This window comes from Trachemys scripta, chromosome 1 (genome assembly GCF_013100865.1).
Source record: "Trachemys scripta elegans isolate TJP31775 chromosome 1, CAS_Tse_1.0, whole genome shotgun sequence".
NCBI lineage: Eukaryota > Metazoa > Chordata > Testudines > Emydidae > Trachemys > Trachemys scripta.
In genome coordinates, this window is record NC_048298.1 from 86,127,560 (window position 1) to 86,143,753 (window position 16,194).

Sequence of the window (16,194 nt, forward strand, 5' to 3'; positions counted from 1 at the left end):
GGCGTGCAGGAGGCTCGGAGGGGAAGGGGGAGGAGCGAAGGCACGGCAGGCTCAGGGGAGGGGGTGGGAAAGGGTGGAGTGGGGGGAGGTGATGGGGAGCTGCTGGCAGGGCCTGTGGCAGAGCCAGGGGTTGAGCACTGAGCACCCCTCCCCCCCACCCCCAGCATATTGGAAAGTTGGCGCCTGTAAATCCAGCCCTGGAGTCGATGCCTATACAAGGAGCCGCATATTAACTTCTGAAGAGCCGCGTGTGACTCCGGAGCCACAGGTTGGCCACTGCTGCCATAGTGTCTATGCCTCAATCTCACTCTAGGCATGAGTAGGACCCAGTTCCAATATCAGCATTGTCAAGATTTACTGTGTATATCTTTATTTTGGGAGATGCACAAGATGACTGACTAGAAGCTTTTTTCCACCTTCTGCATCTATGATTTAATGCACGGACAGGTCTAGAACATGAAATCAGAACTCAAGGACCAATGGCATTTCCTGGCCTCAGCAAACCTGGGATGTGATCTTCTGAGGTGCTAAGCATCCTTTGCTCCTTAGCTTGCACGATCAAACCCATGGATAGCCATCTTGGTAGAAAGTGTTGCCAATTAAATAAGCCACATAGTTAGAGTGGTACATACTCATAGAGGGGACCTAGGAGAAATCAGCTTTAATAGTGTGGGAATTCTACTCCCCAAGTATAAACTGGCTGAAACATCACTACGGGATATGGGAACCAACTGGAAGGAGTACTTGCACTGTGACCAGATGTACAGGGGTTTTTCTCGCCCCCTGGAGAAGCCCCATTAGCCTTGCGGTGCCTCACCCCTGAGGCACGCCTGGGAGGAGGCCCTGCCAATCCAGCTCAGGAGGTTCTCCTAGCTGTGAGCTAATTCCATGCTAGGGTTGCAAACCCTCCTGGTTTCTCTGGGAGTCTCCTGGAATCAGGCTTTATCACCCAGAGGCTACTGAAGCCAAACCGGGAGATTTTAGGTTGGCAGCACAGTGGTGCTAAGGCAGGCTCCCTACCTGTCCTGGCTCCATGCTGCTCCCAGAAGCTGCTGGCACCACCTCCCTGCGGTCCTGGAGGGGGGACCAGCCAGGGGTCTCCCCGCGCTGCCCGCATCCCAAGTGCTGACTCTGCAGCTCCCATTGGCTGGGAACTGTGGCCAATGGGAGCTGTGGGGATGGCGCCTGCAGGCAGGGGCAGTGCATGGAGTCCCTTTGCCTACCCCACCCCCAGAGGCTGTAAGGACATGCTGGTTGCTTCCGGGAGTGGAGCGGGGCCAGGGCAGGCAGGGAGCCTGCCTTAGCCCTGCTGCACCGCTGCCCTGGAGCACAAGATAAGCATAGCCCGGCCAGAGCCTGCACCCCTCACCCCCTCCTGCAAACCTAAGCCCCTCCCAGTGCCTGCACCCCGCACCTCTTCCTGCACCCCAACCCCCTGCCCCAGCCCGGAGCCCCTTCCAGAACTCAAACTCCCTGCCAGAGTTTGCACCCCACACCTTCTCCTGCACCCCAACCCTCTGCCCCAGCCCAGTGAAAGTGAGTGAGGGTGGGGGAGAGCGAGCGACAGAGGGAGGGGGGATGGAGTGAGCGGAGTGGGGCCTCAGAGAAGGGGTGGGGCAGGGGTGGGGCCTCGGGGAAGGGGCAGGGCAGGGAGAGGGGCAAGGGTGTTTGGGTTTGTGTGATTAAACAGTTGGCAACCCTACGTGCAACTCAACCCGTTTAGGCTCAACACCTTTAAAAGGAGAGGGCAGTTAGTCCCGGAGTGGGGGAGAGACTGTCAAGGTGTTGTGCTACATAGCAGCATGGAGAGGGTGCTGTGGAGAAACATAGGGGCTATCCTGTTTGGTTTGTATCTCTGTGTTTACTGCTTGGAACAGGGCAGGAACTGAATGTAGCTGGAGACTTTCCCTAGTTGGTGCCAGTTTGGGTTAAACCAAAGTCACTGCAATGTAACCCAACCCAGAGGGGGTATCTCTGTTCTAAATGCCTGAGACTCTCATCTGATGAACCCTCAGCATTTTGCCTCTGGTCCTGCTACATTAGAAAACGAAGAGCCACAGAATCACCTAGGATACTGGGTAAGTATAATACATCTTGTAAGAGTCACAGATATATGAGCACCCTAAAAAAGGGGAGCTAAAAAGGTGAGAAGCGACTAGTATTACATGCAGTCCGAAAAAGCATCCTTTATCAAATGGGAATCAATGCCCAAGGGAGGTTAATACACTGGAATACAAACTTTGGCTGGTAAGCCATTAATCCAAAGCCTATTGAAAGTTTTTCTATTGATTTCAGGGGGCTTTGGACCAGGCCTTAAAAGGGCTAAGGAGAGAACTGGCCCCAATAGCTAAGAATATTAGGACAAATAGGAAAGTCTTTAAATACAACAGAAGGAAGAAAGCCACAGGAACTGGTAAGTTGCTAGGATGCACTCAAAGAGGATAAGGAGATCCCAGAGAAGCAAAATGCTTTCTTTGCCTCAGGCCTCACTGCAGAGATAAGGAACACACCCCAGGCGCACACTCTGTAGCTGCAGGCAGTAGAGGTCAGGCCTTCCTAGGAGGTAGAGGCATCAAATAAAGAAGTGATGGACTAACTCGAGATATTAAATTATTGACTCAGAATTTAAGGCCAGAAGGGACCATTGTGATCATCTAGTCTGACCTCCTGCACACTGCAGGCCTCAGAACTCACCCAGCCACTGTAATAGACCCCTAACCTCTGGCTGAGTTACTGAAGTCCTCAAATTGTAATTTAAAGACTTCAAGTTACAGAGAATCCACCATTTACTCTAGTTCAAGGCACCAAATGAACTGTGCCCCATGCTGCAGAGAAAGGCAAACGCCCCCCCCCCTCCGAGTCTATGCCAATCTGACATAGGGGAATATTCCTTCACAACCCTAAATATGGCGATCAGTTAGAGCCTGTGCATGTCAGCGAGACCCACCAGCCAAACTCCTGGGAAAAAATTCACTGTAGTAAATCAGAGTCCTTCCCATCTAGTGTCTCATCTCTGGCTGTTGGAGATATTTGCTATTAGCAGTTATAGATCAGCTACATGCCATCATAGGCAGTCTCATCATACCATCTCCTCCATAAACTTTATCAAGCTCACTCTTGAAACCAGTTAGGTATTTTGTCCCCACTGATCCCCTTAGAAGGCTGTTCCAGGACTTCACTGCTCTGATGGTCAGAAACCTTTGTCTAATTTCAAGCCTAAACTGTTGAGGGCTACTTTATATCCAGTTGTTCTTGAGAAATCATTGGCCATTAAGTTAAATAATTCCTCTCCTTCCCTGGTGTTTATTCCTCTGATGTATTTAGAGAGTTCAATTATATCTCCCTTCAGCCTTCGTTTCTTTAGGCTAAACAAGTCAAGCTCCTTAAGTCTCCTCTTGTAAGGTAGGTTCTCCATTCCTCTGATCATCCTAGTAGCCCTTCTCTGTACCTGTTCCAGTTTGAACTTATCTTTCTTAGACAAGGAAGCCATGAATTGCACACAGTATTCCAGATGAGGTCTCACCAATACCTTCTATAACGGTAATAACATTTCCCTGTCTCTACAAGAAATACCTTACCTGATGCATCCTAGGATTGCATTAGCCATTTTCATGGCCACATCACATTGGCAGCTCATAGTCATCCTGTAATCGACCAATACACTCAGGTCTTTCTCCTCCTCTGTCACTTCCAACTGATATGTCCCCAGTTTATGGCAAAAATTCTTGTTGTTAATCCCTGTGTGTGTGAGACCTTGCACTTTGCACTATTATTTTTCATCCCATTTCTATTACTCCAGTTTACAAGGTCATCCAAATCTTCTTGTATGCCATTCTGGTTGTCCTCTGTATTGGCAATACCTCCCAATTTAGTTTCATGCGCAAATTTTATTAGCACACTCCCACTTTTTGTACCAAGGTCATTAATGAAAATGTTAAATAAGATTGGTCCCAAAATCAAACCCTGAGGAACTCCACTAGTAACCTCCCTCCAGCCTGACAGTTCACCTTTCATTATGACCTCTCGTAGTTTCTGCTTTAATCATTCTCTTAACCACCTTTCAATTCTTGCAATAATCCTCATTTTCTCCAATTTAACTAATAATTTACCATGTGCAACTGTATCAAATGCTTTACTAAAATCCAGGTAGATTACATCTACTGCATTTCCTTTGTCTAAAAAGTTAGTTATCTTCTCAAAGAAAGAGCTCAGGTTGGTTTGGTGAGAGCCACCTTTTGTAAAACCATGTTGTATTTTATCCCAATTACCATTTAACTCTATCTCCTTAACTACTTTCTCTTTCAAAATTTGTTCTACAATTTTGCATACAATTGAGGTCAAACTAACTGGTCTGTAGTTTCCAGATCACTTTTCTCCCTTTCTTAAAAATAAGTACTATATTAGCAATTCTTCAGTCATAGGAGACAAACCCCGAGTTTATGGATTCATTAAAAATTCTTGCTATTGGACTTGCATTTTCATGTGCCAGTTCCTTTAATAATCTTGGATGGAGCTTATTGGCTCCCCCAGTTTGGTCCCATTAAGCTGTTTGAGTTTGACTTCCACCTCAGATGTGGTAATTTATACTTCCATGTCCTCGTTTCCATTAGCCACTACCCCTAAGATCCTCATTATCCTTATTCAAAACTGATGCAAAGTACTCATGTAAATGTTGGGCCATGCCTAGATTATCTCCACCCCATCCTCAGTGCTTAGCGGTGCCACTTCTTCTTTCCTTGTTTTCTTTTTATTTATATGGCTATAGAACCTTTTACTACTGCTTGGCTTTTGGCAGTTCTCACTTTTCCCCCCACACTTTCTGACCTCCAAGAGGTAGTTTTCCTTGCTGATCCATCTCATCTTCCTTTCCTTGTAGACTTTCTGCTTTCTCTTAATAACCTGTCTGAGATGCTTGTTCATCCAGTTTGGACTGAGACACTTCCCTATGAATATTTTCCCCTTGCTTGGGATGTAGGCTTCAGATTACTTTAAGTCAAAGCTGCAAAAACAAAGTACAGTAAACTCCTCACAATTCTTCAACAAAAAAACTTCAAAAACAGATTCCAATGAGAAACTGCAGAACTGGAATTAATTTGCAAACTGGACACCCTTAAATTAGACTTGAATAAAGACTGGGAGTGGATGGGTCATTACACAAAATAAAAACTATTTCCCTATGCTAATTTTCCCCCTACTGTTACTCACACCTTCTTGTTAATTGTTTGAAATGGGCCATCCTGATTATTACTACAGAAGTTTTTTTCTCCTGCTGATAATAGCCCACCTTAATTGATTAGTCTTGTTAGCGTTGGTATGTTCTCTGTGTCTATATATCTTCCTACTGTATTTTCCATTGCATGCATTCGATGAAGTGGGTTTTAGCTCACGAAAGCCTTAGAGTGTGAGGCTACATTAACAACAATGTGCTAACCCTTGAGGATCAGCTGAGTGCTAGTTCACCATTTAGCAGTAAGGCATTCCCTGGGAAATATCCCACCCTCTTCCACCCTCTGACTTCACCACCTCAACCAAGCTTCACAATCATCATTGCTGTGAACATTATTAAATTGTTTGTTTAAAACTTATACTGTGTTTGTGTATATATATAGTCTTTTGTCTGGCAAAAAAAACAATTTCCTGGAACCTAACCCCTCTTATTTACATTCATTCTTATGGGGAAATTGGATTCACTTAACATCATTTCGCTTAAAGTAGCATTTTTCAGGAACATAACTACAACGTTAAGCGAGGAGTTACTGTAATTCCAAGCCTTCTCCACATTCAGACACTTGAGTTTTTTAGTCCAGTCCACTTCCATAACTAATTCCCTTAATTTTTTAAAGTTTGCCCTTTTGAAATGAAGGACCTTAGTTGCAGACCTATTTTTGTTTATCATTCCATTTAGTTTAAACTGAATTAGCTCATGAATTACTTCAGCGTTCCATCTTGGGACCAATCTTATTGCAGGTTTAAAGCAAGAAAAAAGAAGTATTTCTTCACACAATGCACAGTCAACCTGTGGAACTCTTTGCCAGGGGATGTTGTGAAGGCCACAACTATAACAGGATTCAAAAAAGAACTAGATAAATTCATGAAGGATAGGTCCATCAATGCCTATTAGCCAGGGTGGTCAGGAATGGTGTCCGTAGCCTCTGTTTGCCTGAAACTGAGAATGGGCAACAGGGGATGGATCACTTGATGATTACCTGTTCTGTTCATTCCTTCCGGGGCACTTGGCATTGGCCACTGTCAGAAGACAGGATATTAGGCTGGATGGACCATTGCTCTGACCTGGTATGTCCGTTCTTATGATCACTCAAACCAATGTTGTCCTCTACAACCAGTTCTTCTAGAAGGTCCTCACTTCTTACCAATACTAAATCTAAAATGGTATCACCTCTTTTTGGTTCAGTGACTATTTGGTAAAGAAATTTGTCAGCTATAACATCCAGGAATAACTGGTCCCTACCATTATTAGTAGCACTTGTCCTCCAATATATATCTGGGAAATTAAAGTCTCCCATAATCACACAATTCTCAGTAGTATTTATTTAATTAAAATATTAAAGAGGTCTCTATCCATATCTAAATGGGATCCCGGGGGTCTGTAGCATACCCCAACCACTATCCCAGTACAGCCTCTATTACCTTTCTTCTGCCAAGTTATTTTGACCCAAACAGATTCTGTTTTATCCATTTCATCACTTGTAATTTCTTTACAGACTACCATGTCACTAATATACAATGCCACTCCACCACCTTTACCTTTATTTCTGTCTTTCCTGAACAGCACATACCTTTCAATACCTGAACTCCAGGAACTCAGCCAGACTAAATGTGATAAAGTCTCACATCAAGCTAGCGAAGGACATGTGGGGCATGTCTATCCTGTATTAGAAATTGATATGAGAGCTAGCAAGGACAAATCAGACTAAACAACAACTTCTCAACATAGAAAGAAGTTAACATAATGGGATGTTCCAGGAACTAGTTCAAAGAGAGGGGGTTTCAATAGCTGTATTAATAAAATGGAAGAGGAGAGACAAGAGATTATTTCATTAGTTAACACAAGGGAAGACTACGAGGACCTCTAGGAAGATCTAAAGAGATGGATTACAGTTAACTGGGTAACGACGGCAGATGACACTGATCTTAGCTGAGTGGGTAATGCACATTGGAAAGAATAGCTCAAACTGTGTGTACACACTGATGGGTTCTGAATTATTTGTAAACTCTCAGGGAAGAGATCTAGGGCCTGTTGTTGACAGCTCGATGAAGATGCCTGCTCAATGTGCAGTGGCAGTTCCAAAAATATGAATCAGATGCTGGGCTGTATTTATCAGGGGACTGAGAATAATGCAGAAAATATGATAGTGCCATTATATAAAATGATGGCCTGTCTTCATCTTTAATACTGTGGTCAGGGTTTGGTCAACTCTTAGCCAAGAAGACAGCAGACATAGAAAAGGGGCAGGAAGGGGTGATGGAAATGATTAGAGGCATAAAGGGCTTTTATAGGAGAAGATATTAAAAAGACTAGGGACCAGATTCATCCCTGGAGTAATTTTGCTGTCTAGTGGAATTACACCTGGGGTGAATTTAGCACCAGGACTATTCAGAGGAAAGCTAGAACATAAAAATAAAATACTACTACATGCAAAACACCCACAGCATATGGAACGTCCTAGCACAGGGGGGCTGTACGGAATGTTGTAAGAGGCTGTATAATCTTATAGTTTACATTTGTAGCCACGCCAGCTAAGATAATAAGAGCAATTGGGGTGTGAGTTGATCGTTTGAGGAATCAGGAAGGAATTCTACTCCCACTCCCTATTTACAGTGCTGCACAGTTGGCAAGGTGTATTATTGTGGGCTTTTCAGCTTCCTCTGAAGCATCTGGCACTAGACACTGTCAGAGAGATGATACTGGACTAGATGTGCCAGTGATCTGATGCGATACGACAAATCCTATGTTCCACAACTCACCCAAAGTATGTGGGTATCTAGGATAAATGTACACCTTGTCATTTATTATTTTGCTTAGAAAACTGACACTGCCTTCCTGCTCAACTGCGGTGATTGGCACGGATGGCCGTAAGCAGCAGCTCCTCCCCATTCATCTACTCTCAATTCCACGGGCTAATGTGGGTAAGGCTATGCAGAAGAGGGAAAGTCAGCCCAAAGGGAGATGGTCCTCAACTAATATTTCTCCAGAACTGAAGGGGGAGCATGCTTTTTAAAACTGACTTCTGGGACACCTAATCACTCAGTCTTATCCACTGGGCTCTAGACAGCAGCTGTCACCAGGACTCAGTGTTGGGATTTGGATTGGAGCCTAACTTTAGGGGCTCTTGGCTGACTTTGCTCCAAGAGCAGTTTTTCAATTTTGTGGAGCAGCAGAAGAACCATTTTTCTGGAAATAATTCCTGGGCTGAGTTTTTCTTTTTTTCTTTTTTTTTATGCCTGACAAAGAAGCTTTCAGTCACCACTCTGATATTACCCTGGGCAAAAGTCTTATCTATGGGTTGATTCGCCATGCCTAGCAATTTTTAAGTCAAGATTAGTTTTGTCCAAAAGATATGCTCTAGTTCAAATAGGAATGGATTCAGGAAAATCTTATGACCTGTCTTATACAGGAGGTCGGACTAAATGATGACTGTAGTCCCTTCTATCTTTTAATCTAGAATTTCACAAGGAATATGGGTAGTTCTTAGGGCTTCTGGGCATGCCCAAAGTGTGGCTGCTGGAGCCTTGAAATGCAGTGCAGGGCCACTCTAAACTTGACTCTAGCTTTAATATGGCACCTGTGTGGGTGTGGGTCTGCAGATCCCACACTGCCTGGTTGTGAAGGAATGTCCCAGCATCTGAACTGATGTGGATAACAAGAAGAATGTAAATAAAATCATGCAACATGATATCATTTCCATAGAGCCATACGTGTGTGCACAATCCATGAACAAGTACACTTAGCCACACAAGAAAGAGGATCAGTTCTGCAAGGTGCAGAATATCTCTTTTGAGGAATTGAAGTTAGTGAAAGTTGAGGGTTTCTCAGCCCCTCACAGGAAGCATCAACCAGGGGTGGGCTCAAAGTCCCTGCCCAACAGAGTTTATAGAATCAATGGGTGGAAAGGCAGGGAGATGCAGACTGAAAGAGTGTAAAGTGTCATCTTTGCAGCTGGAATACTTCCCTGACTAGATGAGTTTTCAGAAGATGTTCTGAAGGAGAAGAGGCTCCTTTTTTATGGCAAAAATGTGAGCAGCCCTGAGAGTGCTGGAAGGGGCTCAAAGTCCTTATACAAGCAGGAGGGATGCAGAGGCAAAAGAGACAATTCTCCTGCCAAGGAAGTCAAGTACTCAAGGTTAACACAGAAATATGAAGGGTATGTCTAACAAGTGTCCATACTGTGCAATTAAACACTCTTCTCAAAATCCAAATAAATTGGTGATCTGTTATTAAGCATTATGCAAAACACCTTCCAAACTAGATTGCACAAAAGAGAAGATGTAGGGAACCATTCTGCCTGGAGGAGGAAGAAATCAATAAGTGAGATGTTAACATCTACAAGTATCTGAAAGTCATAATCACAAAAAGGGGATAAGAAAGAAGAATCCAAGACACTATGGGGGCAGGCATCTTAGAGATCTGTGTTATGAATGACTACTCTACATTGTACAGAATGGCTCTAGTAGATGTAACTAGTACAATGGAATAAAATGGAGCACAGGTTTGAAAGTCAGGGATGTCTGGCAATGGTGAGAACTGTTAAGCTGTAGGATAGTTCCTCGGGGCAATGGCAAAAGCCCCATTGCTTGAGACCACTGAAAATAGGACTGGACAAAAGCTCTGTAAAATATATTGCAAGGAGTGATCCTGAACAGCCCAAAGTGGAGATGAACTCACTGACCTAATAGCTCTTGTCCAATGCTAATTTCTATGGCATCACTCTTCTCTGATCTCATCAAGGTCAGGTCTGAAGACTGCTGTTTTATACATTACCACTAGAGGTCAGTGAAAGACCAATAATAATTTGCCACATCCTACAGCTCAGTAATGAAGCATATGAGATTTGGGTGTTGGAAGCTGATGAGAATTTATCAGCAAATCACGGCAGAAATCTGAAATGTCTACCCTGAGTGTCACCACCCCTAATATTGCACAAGCCCTTCAGGGCAGCGTGGAACTGGACTCACTGATGCTCCTGAGGCCTGGGATGGAGTGGGCGGGAATTGTTCTAGGAGTGTGTGTAGCATGTTCTCAGTGGAGAATAAGACTATAACAGGGTTCAAAAAAGAACTAGATAAATTCATGGAGGATAGTTCCATCAATGGCTATTAGCCAGGATGGGCAGGGATGGCGTCCCTAGCCTCTGTTTGCCAGAAGCTGGGAATGAACAACAGGGGTGGATCACTTGATGATTACCTGTTCTGTTCATTCCCTCTGGGGCACCTGGCATTGGCCACTGTTGGAAGACAGGATACTGGGCTAGATGGACCTTTGGTCTGACCCAGTAGGGCCATTCTTATGTAGAGCACCCTGGCTCTTTGCAGCACACACTTTAGCTCTCAGACAGATGGTACTGTGCAGCGTTTTAAGGTGAGATGTAAAATAAAGTGAACATTTACCCCAATCTCACAATCATAGAAGAACATGGAAAAGGAAGGACTAAGGCCCTGTCTACATTACAAAATTAAGTCGACCCAACTAATAACACCATGCAGCTACCACTGTAATTACATCATTTGTGCATGTCTACACTTTGCTCCTTGTGTCAGCGCGCAGCCTCACCATGAGCGCTTGTATTGATTGTACTATCAGTGTGGGGCATTGTGGGATGGCTCCTGAAAGCCAGTAACAGTCAATGTAAGCAACGTAGTGTCTACACCAGGGGTTGGCAACCTTTCAGAAGTGGTGTGCCAAGTCTTCATTTATTCACTCTAATTTAAGGTTTCGCGTGCCAGTCATACATTTTAAAGTTTTTAGAAGGTCTCTTTCTTTAAGTCTATAATATATAACTAAAGTATTGTTGTAGGTAAAGTAAATAAGGTTTTTAAAATGTTTAAGAAGCTTCATTTAAAATTAAATTAAAATGCAGAGCCCCCCGGCGGGTGGTCAGGACCCGGGCAGTGTGAGTGCCACTGAAAATCAGCTCATGTGCTGCCTTTGGCACACATGCCATAGGTTGCCTACCCCGGTCTACACCAACACTGAATTGACCTAATTACATTGACCTTGTCTCTACACTGCTCGAGGTGGAGTTATAAAGTCAGCGTAGTGGGAAAGTTATGTTGGCAGGAGTGAAATTCAAGTGTAGACTCTTACATAGTTAGGTCAACATAAGCTGCCTTGCATCAACCTAACTCTATAGTGTAGACCGGGCCCAAGTTCTGCTTTCACTTCCCCATGCAATCACGGGGAACTGATCATATGTCTTATGTCCACCTGAGCCCAGCAAGTGAGCCCTACTCAATTTCTTCAGGAAAGCAGGACACTCACTCACACTCTCTCTTTCTCACCCATCTGAGATCAAGACCAACATTTGTAAATATTAATTACAAAAAACAGCACCTAAATCCACACTGAGGAATCTGAGCCAGTAGCCCATTTTTCAAACTGGTGAGCTGCCTTGGAAGCCTGTGGGTGCTCAGCACTTAAGGAAGTCAGGCCCCTGAATCAATACCTCATTTTAAGCACCCACATTCAACAAATGTAGCTCAGATGTATAGTGGAGGCCTCCAAAGTGTACAGCAAGGAGACAAAATTTAGAGCAGTCATTTTTATTGCCGTGCACCCATTGAAAGATTTGCTCAGACCTTACTGCCACAAATGCCCGGTATCAGTTACTGTACCCGTAAATTTGGCCCTATCCAGCGATTTTTGTTTCCATATCACTAAAAGAGGATAATTCTCTCTCCTGCTCCTTGTGCATCCTGGCAAAGAGGTGCTCACACCTAGCGCCAGGCAGGGACGGACTGTAGTCAGCACCACGGGAGAGGTTGGGGAGGAAGTGTCAAAGCTGAGTGGAGGGGTGGGAGAGAAGGGTGGAACTCTCCATTTTCCTGCCCAGCTGAGACGTGCTCTGCAAAATGAGTAACACTTGAGAGGTCCTTAAGTTGGGGAGATACAGAGACACAGAAATTGGTCTGAGAAGACTGCATTTGATTTTATAAAAACTGGCAGTTTGGATTCAGATTCCAGTTAATCTGAGCCACCAACTTGGGGAGAAGGGTTTGAGGTAAAATATTTTGATTTTGCTTCATCTCTACAATGAGCCAGTAAGGACATTTGGATTTTGGTGTTTGTAAACCCTCATCGTAATACTTAGTCCTGCCTCGAGTGCAGGGGACTTGACAAAAAGACCTCTAGAGGTTCCTTCCAGTCCTATGATTCTATGATCATTTAGGCTTTGAATGGCAAAATCAGAGACAGGGTTGGTTCCAACCCAGGATCCATTTCAGCCCAGCCATCAAAGTGTAGAGAGTTGAAGTCTCTGGTTCTGGCCATTCTGTATTCTCAGAGGAGCAGTTGTGAGCAATGCCGATAGTTGCCTAACACTTTCCATTATAAACTTCTGTTTTCAGATGCTTATTTCTTTGACAAGTTTTCTCCATCTGGGCTGAGCTTTTCCATGTTGATGTCTCTGCCCCAGGTTCATTTAAATAAATAAACAAAACAAACTGAGCAAAAATAGCTCATCTGTTTCCAAGCACAAGGTTACAGAAAAATAGATAATTTTATCAAGTTAAATTTTCCCCTCATCCATTTCCTGAAGACCTCTAGCACCATCATGCTGTGGAGAAGGCAGTGAAATTTGGCAGGAAAATAGGTGTGGGGTCCATCAGGTGCCTTTTGCTGTTCTCATGAAAAGCCATCCAGATTTGGTCAAGTCTTATGCTGCAGAAAACCACCATTCTGCACACCCGGTTGGAGGCTTGATCTTCATTTCCTGAATGTTTGAACTGCACTGCATATAGCTTCCAGTGAACATTCTCGTGACAGCATATGCACAGTACAATATGCCTAGCGCTAGAGCGCCAAAGAGGACACAAGCAAAATGGACCCTTCTCCTCCTTTTCCATTTCCTTTGGCCTGGAGAAGGTGTGAAGGGCTGGAAACCATGAGTTTTCCTCTCACCTCTTCCATTGACTAGAACTGATCCGTGCACTTCACAACCCTTATTATTCATTAGCGGCTCATTTTCAACACAGGCAAGTATCATTTCCCCCATTCTACAGATAAGGCATTGAGGATCTGTATAAAGTCACTTCAGATAGGGCTGTAAATAGAACCAGGCTTCCAATATGGCAGATCTAGTTCTTATCAACTCTGCCTCTCAGAATGAATTTGCCAAAACGATGTGCTTACTATGCTGCCTACGGCTACTTCTGCATACTCACCTTCACAAAGTACTTTGAGAGTGAATGAACGAACACTGTAAAGGCCAAGCACCATTAATTAGAATAACACCCAGGAATCCTAACTCTGATTCCTGCTTTAATCACCAGGAAACACTTCCCTCAAGAGCCAGGAAAAGAATCCAGGAATCTGATTTCCAGCACTGTACGGCTAAGGCCAACAAATAGTTGTATAACTCACTGACAAAGTGACTGTTGCACACACATCCCAGTGGCTGGCCCACACACGGAATAACAGCCTGCTACTGCTACCAGCTAACAAAGTTGGTATTTTAGCTCAAGGATTAGAGATCTATGCTGTGATTCTGAAAGCCATTAGTAAATTCATTGCATCCCATTTATTTTTATTCTATGTGTAGACTTAATTCCCTCAGCTGTTAAATGGCACAAACAATTGTTACCTTTTGAAAGAACACTGTAGAAATGCAATTTACATTTGCAAAGAAACACCTGCAATTCTTCCAGTTTCTGAACCTTGGAAAGGGGTTATGGGTACTGTAAGCGCTTCAACAGTTTCCATTGGCTACTGCTGCAGAATAGCATGATATCAGTTCAACAACTGACATGAAAAGCCTTTCTGTAAATAACACTGGTCTACAATTTTTGAGAAGTCGTCTGCTTCAGAGATAAAATGTGCTATTTATTATGTATTTTGATGTGCTGAATTCAAATATGACAATTAAAACAACTGATTGGCTACTGTTTCTAAGATATTTAAGTTTTTACATTTTATGTCTATGTATATTGTGTAGATAGTAGAGTTTTAATCATAAATTGTAAACCTAGGTCTTTTCATGTGTTTATGGTTGCTTTTTTCATAGATTCATAGATTCTAGGACTGGAAGGGACCTTGAGAGGTCATCGAGTCCAGTCCCCTGCCCGTATGGCAGGACCAAATACTGTCTAGACCATCCCTGATAGACATTTATCTAACCTACTCTTAAATATCTCCAGAGATGGAGATTCCACAACCTCCCTAGGCAATTTATTCCAGTGTTTAACTACCCTGACAGTTAGGAACTTTTTCCTAATGTCCAACCTAGACCTCCCTTGCTGCAGTTTAAACCCATTGCTTCTTGTTCTATCCTTAGAGACTAAGATGAACAGGTTTTCTCCCTCCTCCTTATGACACCCTTTTAAATACCTGAAAACTGCTATCATGTCCCCTCTCAGTCTTCTCTTTTCCAAAATAAACAAACCCAATTCTTTCAGCCTTTCTTCATAGGTCATGTTCTCAAGACCTTTAATCATTCTTGTTGCTCTTCTCTGGACACTTTCCAATTTCTCCACATCTTTTTTAAAATGCGGCGCCCAGAACTGGACACAATACTCCAGCTGAGGCCTAACCAGAGCAGAATAGAGTGGAAGAATGACTTCTCGTGTCTTGCTCACAACACACCTGTTAATACATCCCAGAATCATGTTTGCTTTTTTTGCAACAGCATCACACTGTTGACTCATATTTAGCTTGTGGTCCACTATAACCCCTAGATCCCTTTCTGCCGTACTCCTTCCTAGACAGTCTCTTCCCATTCTGTATGTGTGAAACTGATTTTTCCTTCCTAAGTGGAGCACTTTGCATTTGTCTTTGTTAAACTTCATCCTGTTTAACTCAGACCATTTCTCCAATTTGTCCAGATCATTTTGAATTATGACTCTGTCCTTCAAAGCAGTTGCAATCCCTCCCAGTTTGGTATCATCCACAAACTTAATAAGCGTACTTTCTATGCCAATATCTAAGTCGTTGATGAAGATATTGAACAGAGCTGGTCCCAAAACAGACCCCTGCGGTACCCCACTAGTTATGCCTTTCCAGCAGGATTGGGAACCATTAATAACAACTCTCTGAGTACGGTTATCCAGCCAGTTATGCACCCACCTTATAGTAGCCCCATCTAAATTGTATTTGCCTAGTTTATCAATAAGAATATCATGCGAGACTGTATCAAATGCCTTACTAAAGTCTAGGTATACCACATCCACAGCTTCACCCTTATCCACAAGGCTTCTTATCCTATCAAAGAAAGCTATCAGATTGGTTTGACATGATTTGTTCTTCACAAATCCATGCTGACTGTTCCCTATCACCTTACCACCTTCCTATTTACATGATAATATTTCACCTGTCCTGTTTATGTAACACTTTAAAAATCAGCAAAAGGGTTATATAAATAAAATTTATTATGAAACAAAAGGCAAAAACTATTATGTACATAGTTTAGTCCTATTCAGTGTCTACTCGGCGCTTCTTGGCTTGTCTCTTGTATTCATTAAATGGCACATTTCTTGTCACTGTCCAGCAATAGTCTGCAAGCATTGATGGGCTCCATTTGCCCTGATAGCGTTTCTCCATTGTTGCAATGTCCTGGTGAAATCGCTCGCCATGCTCGTTGCTCACTGCTCTGCAGTTCGGTGGAAAAAAATCTAGATGAGAGTGCAAAAAATGTATCTTTAGTGACAGGTTGTAACCAAGGCTTTTGTATGCTTTGAGGAGGTTTTCCACCAACAACCTGTAGTTGTCTGCCTTGTTGTTTCCAAGAAAATTTATTGCCACTAACTGGAAGGCTTTCCATGCCGTCTTTTCCTTGCCACGCAGTGCATGGTCAAATGCATCATCTTGAAGAAGTTCACGAATCTGAGGACCAACAAAGACACCTTCTTTTATCTTAGTTTCACTTAACCTTGGAAATTTTTCATGGAGGTACTTGAAAGCTGCTTGTGTTTTGTCAATGGCCTTGACAAAGTTCTTCATCAGACCCAGCTTGATGTGTAAGGGTG